Consider the following 8,546-nt stretch of genomic DNA (forward strand, 5'->3'; position numbering starts at 1 on the left):
ATGACTTATTGATGAAAGGGAAAAAAGAGTTGAAACAAGCTATGGAGAGAAAGGGTAAAGAAATTATATTTCGGTCAAAAGTGATGGTTTTGGAAGAGAATGAGAAATGTACAAGGTTTTTCTTTAAGAAGGTGTGTGCAAAAAAGGAAGATATGGATGAGGTTGTAAATGAGAAGGGGCAGTCTGTTTGTGGTGAGGATGTGATCAGTGAGGTAGAGAAGTTTTACTCCGCCCTGTATGCAAATAAGTGGGTGGATAAAATGTTAATGGATCAGGTTGTAGGGTGTTTGGAGGGGAAGCTGGGTAAGGGAGATGAGGAGTGTCTGTGTGCTGGTATATCTTTGGAAGAAATAAAGAAGATTGTCTTTGATTGCAAAAGGAGCAAAACACCAGGGAAAGATGGTATCCCAGTAGAGGTTTATATGAAAGCGTGGGAGTGGATGGGAGAAGATTTGTTTGAAGTATGTGAGTTTATGTGGCAGAAGGGTGTTTTGAGTGAATCTATGAAAGAAGGAGTGGTGGTTTTGATTTTTAAGAAAGGTGAGAAGAAGAAAGTTGAGAACTGGAGGCCGATTACGTTGTTGAATGTAGATTATAAGATTTTTAGTAAGTTCCTGGCAAATCGTATGCGTAGTGTTGTTGGGAGTGTGGTTGGTGAGGATCAGGTATGTGCTGTGCCAGGGAGAAGTATGAATGAAAATTTGATGTTATTGAGGGATGTGATTGGGGATTGTAAGGACAGGAAACAGAAATGTATGGTGTTGACAGTAGATTTTGAAAAAGCGTTTGACCGGGTTTCTCATGAATATATGTTTAAAGTTTTGAGTGTGATGGGGTACCCTGAGGAGTTTTTGAAGTGTGTGAGAAGTCTATATGAGGGAGTTAGTAGTGAAGTATTAGTGAATGGGCATTTGAGTAAAAGGATAGATGTGTTGTCGGGTGTTAGACAGGGTTGTCCAATGTCCCCTGTCTTATTCATAAGTGTGATTGAAGTGTTAATGTGTATGGTGAGGAAGGATAAAGTGATGAGAGGAATGTTGATTCCAGGAAGTGGGGGAAAGCATGTTAATATTTTGGGTTATATGGATGACGTGGTTATGGTGAATGATAATATGGCGGCTATGCGGAGAGGTAGATTAATTTTGGATCTTTTTTGTGGTGCTTCGGGGTTTAGGGTCAATTGGAATAAATGTTTGTTTAAGTGTTTTGGGGATAGTTCAGTGAGGTTGGAGGATGTGGTGTATGAAAATGGGGCAATTAAAGTGTTAGGGGTTCTTTTTAATGATAATCTGAAAGGGGATGAAAGCTGGGATGAATGTGGGAAAAGGATTGAAAGGAAATTTAATTATTGGAGAATGAGAGATCTGAGTTTGTCTGGGAAAATTTTGATTGTTAAGTCAGTGATTATGCCGGTGATATGGTTTGTTTTTTCTATTTATCCAACTAATACTGTGAAAGTGAGAAAGGTAGAGAAAATGGTGTTTACTTTTTTATGGGCAAGCAGAATGGAGAAATTGAGAAGAGTGGATGTGTGCAAATCTAAGGAAAGGGGAGGGCTTGGTTTGCCGGTGTTTGAATGTTTTTTCGGAGTTGCGTATGTTAAGAATTTTGTTATAATGTATGGGAAAGAGAATAAATGTGCTTATATGATGCGTTACATGGATTAAGATGGAGGATTAGAGATGCAAGGTTACCTGTGGCGTTTAAGTGTCCTGAATGGTATAAGGTGGTGGAAAATTTATCAGAAAATATTATTTGTTGAGGCTTGAGATGAATTGATTTAAGAATAAGAAAGCTGTGATGAATGTGATATGTAAGGATGAACTTGAATGTGATATTATGGGTTTGAGATCAAATGAGGCAGTGACGGTGTGGAAAAAGTTGGGTATTAAGGGAGTGTCTAATAGACAAAAGGATATTGTATGGATGGGATTGCAGAATATTTTGCCTGTAAGAGAAGTGCAGAAGAAGAGAGATTTAGTTAAGTCAGAAGTTTGTCCAAGAGAAGGGTGTGGTGCAAGTGAAAGTGTGAGGCATTTGTGGTGGGATGATAATTATGCTCGAAATATATGGAAAAGAATGGGAGGTATGATTAAGGAATTGACTGGGGTAAAATATATGGATTGGAAGGTAGCGATGTTTGGTTTAGGTGCATGTGGGAAGCAGAATATTAGGTTGTTATGGTTTATAATTGTGTGTGTAATGGAGTGCTTATGGGATGTGAGAAACTTGTTGGTGTTCAAAAGAGAAATTGTATCGGAGTATGACTGCTTGAAATTAATTTTGTCAAGGTTATATATAATATATTGTTGGGATAAGAAGTACGGTGGTGGTATAGATAGTGAGGGTGTGTGGAAGTTTAAGAAGTGGAGGTTCTTGGTGAAAAAAATTTGATTGGAATATAAAGTTATAAAAAATATATAATAAAGAATTGCCACGATGATGAGGTTGGAATAAAGCTTACTATATAAGTATATTAAGAGCTTTTAGATACTGACCACTGAGTGGTTTAAAAAAAAAAAAAAACTGTTCTTATCAGTTTAATATCTGATACGTCCCCTATCTGGGGACCATATATTAAATGGATTTTTCGAACAGGGAGATGGAAAAAGAGCTTGCTCTGTCCACTCCACGCATTGACCTGGTATTGCAGTACCTCCAGGACCGGTGCACCCTTTCTATTCCAGTATAAAAAAAATGACTGAAATTGAGTGATGGATTTCAAGGATCCTTCCAGCAAGCAAGTGGAAAGTTGCTGTGCCCTGCCTCAGCAGTCCTGCACTTCAGCTTCTCCTTCCTCTGTGAGGGTTTTGCTGTGCTGCTTTCTGCATCCCTGGTGCTGCTGCATCTAGCCTTTCAATCTCTTAATTGCATCACCTGTGTGTGGGTTTGTTCCAGCACCAAGCAACCCAGCCAGCCAGTCACCTCTCCTCACAGTCCAAATCCAATTAAGATTGATGGCTTAATTGTTGTGTTAATTGGCTTTTCACCTGAATGCAGTTTTTGGACCTCCCTCCACTCTGTGCACCTCTGTTTTGATTTGGGCCTGTTGTGCACACCTGGGCAGTCTGCTGAGTTGTTCCTTTGAATTGACCCTTTTGTAGCAAGTTGGCTTGATGTAACCAATTTTCTTTTCCTAGTTCTTTATTAAATAAGTAAAAGTTTGTTTGCCTGTGTCTCCCTCTTGTGGATCTATTAAACTGGATGACTTGTAGGCTAAAATCTAGTTCAGCAGTTCCTATGTATCAGCAACAACTGGACCTACCTTGTCTGGCCAATGGACGGAACACTGCACGTGTCACAAGAGGCCTGTCAGGTCAGAGGTCAAGTAAGGTCAGGTCACTGGATGACATCACAAGGGCTCTGACGGAACACTCAACAATGGGGCCGTGACATCACAATCAACAATGCCTAGATACTTAATTGTATTTTTTTTTCTCCTCTCTCACTACTCTCCATTGACTTCTTATCGGTCATTCTGCTTGGCGCGCTTTGGCACCAGGAATTCCGTGCGTGCGAAGAAAAGGCGTGACCAAAAGTGGTGGGTGGAGTTATGCAGATATGAAAAACACGAAGTGGAGCATGCTGTTGATTTTAGAGCGTAGGACGCACGTTTTCCCTGGTTTGTGAGAGAAAGAAGCCTCCCGGACTGTCTCTCTCTCTGCAGCTGGGGCCTGTAGCCTATCGCCTTCACAAGTGTTCTGCATTGAGGACCATCGGCCTGTAGGGCGAACCCTTGTCTGGTTATCGCTTCTCGGCCTTTTGGCTGCGATCATGGCTTGTCCGGACGCAGCCAGGGCTGAAGTTTGAGAAGACGGTGGACGGAGGACGGAGGACAGAGGTCGGAGGTCGGCACAAGGCGCTAAGATGGGTGTGATTATACGCTCTGCTGGGAACGGAGAATTCCGGGCCCGTAACACTTTTGGGATTGATATCGAGGAGGAAAAGAAGGAGAAATTTACCCTAAAGCATCTTGTTCAGGAGGTACTGTTCAATATTTTGCATGTGAGGAAGGAGGTTATCCTTTGTTTACAGGATCCTAGGAGAGGGCGCTATACTTTGGTCTTGTCATGTGTTCAGGCTTGCCAAAATCTACATATGTTCCTTAAAGACCAGGAGTATAATCCAGAATTGGATGGGTTAACATTTACATTGTTGTATAATAATGGTGTGCCGTTGGTGGTGTATATGTATAACCCCTATGTGTCTGTCGAATGCATTACTGCTTTCCTACAGAGATTCTGTGTGGATATCAAGTATATCCACAAGGTTTTAAACTCTGAGCTCTTATGGACAGGAAAGCATAAATTCTTCGTCAAATTTAAAGTTGATCCGACCTGTGCTGGGGGTATGACATACCTGCCGGAGTCCATCGCTATTGGGAGAGATAGAGGCTTGTTATTTTTTGAAGGTGGTCCGAGTTTCTGCCGAAAAATGCAAAATTTATGGCCATACTGCGGACAATTGCAGAGAGACAAGACTTATATGCTCCCGTTTCAATCAAGAGGGTCATTTGGCTGGGTCCTGTCCTAACCCCAAAACATGTAATGTGTGTGGGAATGCAGGGCATATTTTCAAAGAATGCCCTATGAACCCTATGGCAAAAAAATCCTATTCGGATGCTCTGAGGAGGGACCCTGGAAGTACCTCCAGGACTCCCGTTGTGGAGAGACCTCAGCCTGATGAGGTGACGCTCCTTCTGATGAGGTGACGGGCTTACAGGGTGAAGGAGAATCAGACATGGCGGTGACCGAAATCTCGGCCACGGCAGACAGTGAGGACAGTGAAATTCCCTGTGGCCAAGCAGGTGTTCAGGGGGATCTCGCTAAAAGATCCCTCGCTTCTGAAGTGGAATGTGAGGAGATGGCCTTGAAGAGACCCAGGAGTATGGTATCACCACTTAGTGATGATGGTAGTTTGGGGGAGGAGAGAGCCTTCCCTTCGAATTCCCCTAACACTCACCATTTTTTAGACGGAGTAGAGATTGGGGACTGTATGCAAGGCTTCCTCCCTCAAGGAGAGTTAGGATGATAGCAAGATGGAGGGTTGGGAAGTACATAATAAGATGGTGTAAACTATGGAAAGACGACTTGCCTTTCATGTCCTATCCGTAAATGTGAGACTATTGGCGGCAAGGGCAAGGAGGCTTGTGATTTTTGATTTCTTAAAGAATCAAGGGGCGGACATTATCTGTCTCCAAGAATGTGGAATTTCTGAGTCCTTAAAGGCGGAAGAGTGGCCTTATGGGGAATCTGTGTGGTCAGGGACGAATGATAATAGGAATGATGGGGTGGGGATTTTGGTTGATGAATAGAGAAATGAGTGTAGTGTCCTATACAGTGGTGGAGGCAGGAAGATGTTTAGTGGCTGAAGTAAAATATAAAAATTGGAGGTTGAAAGTTGTGAATGTGTATGGATCAACAAAAAAAGAGGAGAGAGTGAACTTGCTGGAAAAGTTGAACGTGTTTTTGCTAGGGAGAATGCCGATTGTGTTTGTGGGAGACTTTTATTGTACGACTGAAGGGGAAAAGTGTGATATATCTGGTAAAAAATTAAATCAACTAATCAAAGATTTCTCCCTTCTAGATACAGCAGAGGCAAGTTTGGGGAAACCATATAAAGCCGATAGAGGGGGTATAGTCTCAAGGATCGATTATGTTTGTATCTCTAAAAATCTTAAGTGTATAAGTTATGCTCAGAATGAAGTGTTTTTTTCAGATCATGTTTATTTGAAAGTCGGTGTGGAAGGTGAGTTGAAAAACATACATGGGAGTGGGGTGTGGAAATTGAATACGAGTTTATTGGATGATGAAAGAGTAATGTATGCTTTTAAGAAAAATTATATGTTTTGGAGGGAAAGAATGAATGATTTTGAGGATATTTTGAAGTGGTGGGAGTGGACTAAAGGGAGAATGAAAATTTTCTTTAGAAAATGGAGCTATAAGAAGGCTAGAATGTCAAGAAATATGTATAATGAGTTGAATTTAAGATTGGATTGGTTGAGAAAATTAGGTGGGTTGGGTGTGAATGTAGATGATTTAATTAAAAAGGTTAAAGAAGAGCAAAAACAGTGGATGAGGAAAAAAGGGAAAGAAATTATTTTTCGTGCAAAAGTTGAATGCTTGGAGGAAGATGAAAAGTGTACAAGATTTTTCTTTAAAAAAGTGTGTGGGAAGAAAGAAGAAATGAGTGGAATTTTTAATAATTTAGGGATAAGTGTGGATGGGGGGGAGATGATGGAGGTGATAGAGGACTTTTATTCAACTTTGTATGGAAGAAAGCGTATAGATATTGGTCTGATGAATGAAATGTTGAAGAATGTAGAAAATAAACTAATTAGTGAAGATGGAGAGCTTTTGAGTGATGAGATTACTTTGGATGAGATAAAGAAGATTGTATTTGGAGCAAAAAGAAATAAAACACCAGGAAAGGATGGGTTACCTGTAGAATTGTATGTTAAAGCATGGGAATGGATGGGTGAAGATTTTTGTAAAATATGCAAATTTATGTGGGAGAATGGCGTTCTGGGAGAATCAATGAAAGACGGTGTGGTTGTGCTGATTTTTAAAAAAGGTGAGAAAAAGTCTTTGAATAATTGGAGACCAATTACTTTATTGAATGCGGATTACAAGGTTTTTAGTAAAATATTAGCAAATCGTATGCGTGAAGTGATTGGTAAGGTGGTGCAAGAAGACCAAGTTTGTGCTGTGCCTGGGAGGAGTATGTCAGAGAACTTGTTTTTGTTAAGAGATCTGATTGGGGATTGTGAAAGTAGAAAACAGAAATGTATGTTGTTGTCAGTGGATTTTGAGAAGGCGTTTGATAGAGTGGCGCATGAGTTTATGTTTGAGGTGTTAAAGAAAATGGGTTATCCTGGGAGTTTTTTTGAAGTGTGTGAGGAGTTTATATAATGGAGTGGGAAGAGAGATTTTGGTGAATGGGAATTTGAGCAAAAAAATTAGAGTACAATCGGGAGTTAGACAGGGATGTCCATTGTCTCCAGTCTTATTTATTAGTGTGATTGAGGTCCTGATGTGTATGGTTAGAAAAGATAAAGTAATGAGAGGTTTGTTAATTCCAGGTAGTATGGAAAAGTATGTGAGTGTATTAGGTTATATGGATGATATTGTAATAGTGAATGGAAATATGGCTGCTATGAGGAGAGGAAGGTTGATTTTGGATTTGTTTTGTGGTGGATCAGGATTTAAGGTGAATTGGGATAAATGTTCTTTTAAATGTTTTGGAGATGCTGAGATTAAAATGGATGATGTGAAATGTGAAGAAGGACCAATTAAAGTGTTGGGAGTTTTATTGAATGATAAATTGAATGGGGATGAAAGCTGGGATGAATGTGGGAAAAGAGTAGAAAGAAAGCTGATTTTTTGGAAGTTGAGAGAGTTGAGTATGACTGGTAAAATTCTGATTGTAAAATCTGTGGTTTTGCCGATTATTTGGTTTGTGTATGGTGTGTATCCTCGGAATTTAACGAAGTTTAAAAAAAATAGAGAAAATGATTTTTTCCTTTTTTTGGGGGAGTAAAATGGAAAAATTAAAGAGAGTGTTTTTGTATAAACTAAGAGAAAATGGAGGTTTGGAATTTCCGAATTTTGAGATTTTTTTTGGTTTATGTTATATACCTTTGTGGTTCTAGTTGGGAAAGAAAGTAAGTGTGCGTATATGATGAGGTACATGGCAGGATGGATGATGTATGGCTTGAGATGGAAGAAAAGAGATGCGAGAGTGCCGGTGGCTTTTGCGTGTCCAAAATGGTATTCGGTGAATGAGGTGTTCATTAGGAAGCATGATTTGTTAAGTGTTAAGATGTGTGAGTTCAAAAATAAGAATTATGTTTCGAATATTTTGTGGAGGAATGAGGTTGCGTGTGATATTGTAAACTTAAGGTCATGGAAGGCAGAAAATGTATGGAAGAAATTGTCAATTAAAGGCACTACGAATAGACAGAAAGATATTGTGTGGATGGGTTTGCAGAATATATTGCCGGTGGGAGAGGTACAGAAGAAAAGAGACTTGGTGAGATCTGAGGTGTGCCCAAGAGATGGTTGTGGAGACAGTGAAGGTGTGAGTCACTTGTTCTGGGAGTGTAAGTATGCAAAGGAAGTATGGGATTAAATGGGGAGATTGACAAAAGAGTTGACGGGGGTTACACAGTTAAATTGGAAAGTGGCTCTGTTTGGTATGGGTGCAAATGGGAAGCAAAATACTAGGTTGTTATGGTTTATTGTGGTTTGCATGATGGAAAGTCTATGGGATGTGAGGCATTTGTTGGTCTTTAAGAGGGAGTTGTTGTCTGTACAGGAGTGTGTGAATCTTGTGTTATCTAGGTTATTTTTTTGTGTATAGATGGGATAGTAAGTACGGTGGTGGTTTAGATAGTGAGGGATTTTGGAAAATAAAAAAATGGAAATTTCTGCTAAATAAATAAAAAAGATAACCATGATGATGTTGTGATAAGAGCTTGATACAGTTCTGGTGATGTCTTTCAGATATCGAGACTATGTATTTGAGAGCTTGTATTATTAAACTGA

General features: G+C 39.9%; 1 non-coding gene across 1 annotated transcript; it reads left to right on the top strand.

Annotated features, from left to right (window-relative positions):
- The first annotated feature begins 2,479 nt into the window (after positions 1-2,479).
- On the top strand, positions 2,480-2,678 carry LOC122942682. Its single transcript, XR_006390641.1, has one exon. It is a non-coding gene; the product is annotated as a U2 spliceosomal RNA (small nuclear RNA).
- The last annotated feature ends 5,868 nt before the right edge of the window (positions 2,679-8,546 follow it).

This window comes from Bufo gargarizans, chromosome 6, assembly GCF_014858855.1.
Source record: "Bufo gargarizans isolate SCDJY-AF-19 chromosome 6, ASM1485885v1, whole genome shotgun sequence".
NCBI classification, from domain to species: domain Eukaryota; kingdom Metazoa; phylum Chordata; class Amphibia; order Anura; family Bufonidae; genus Bufo; species Bufo gargarizans.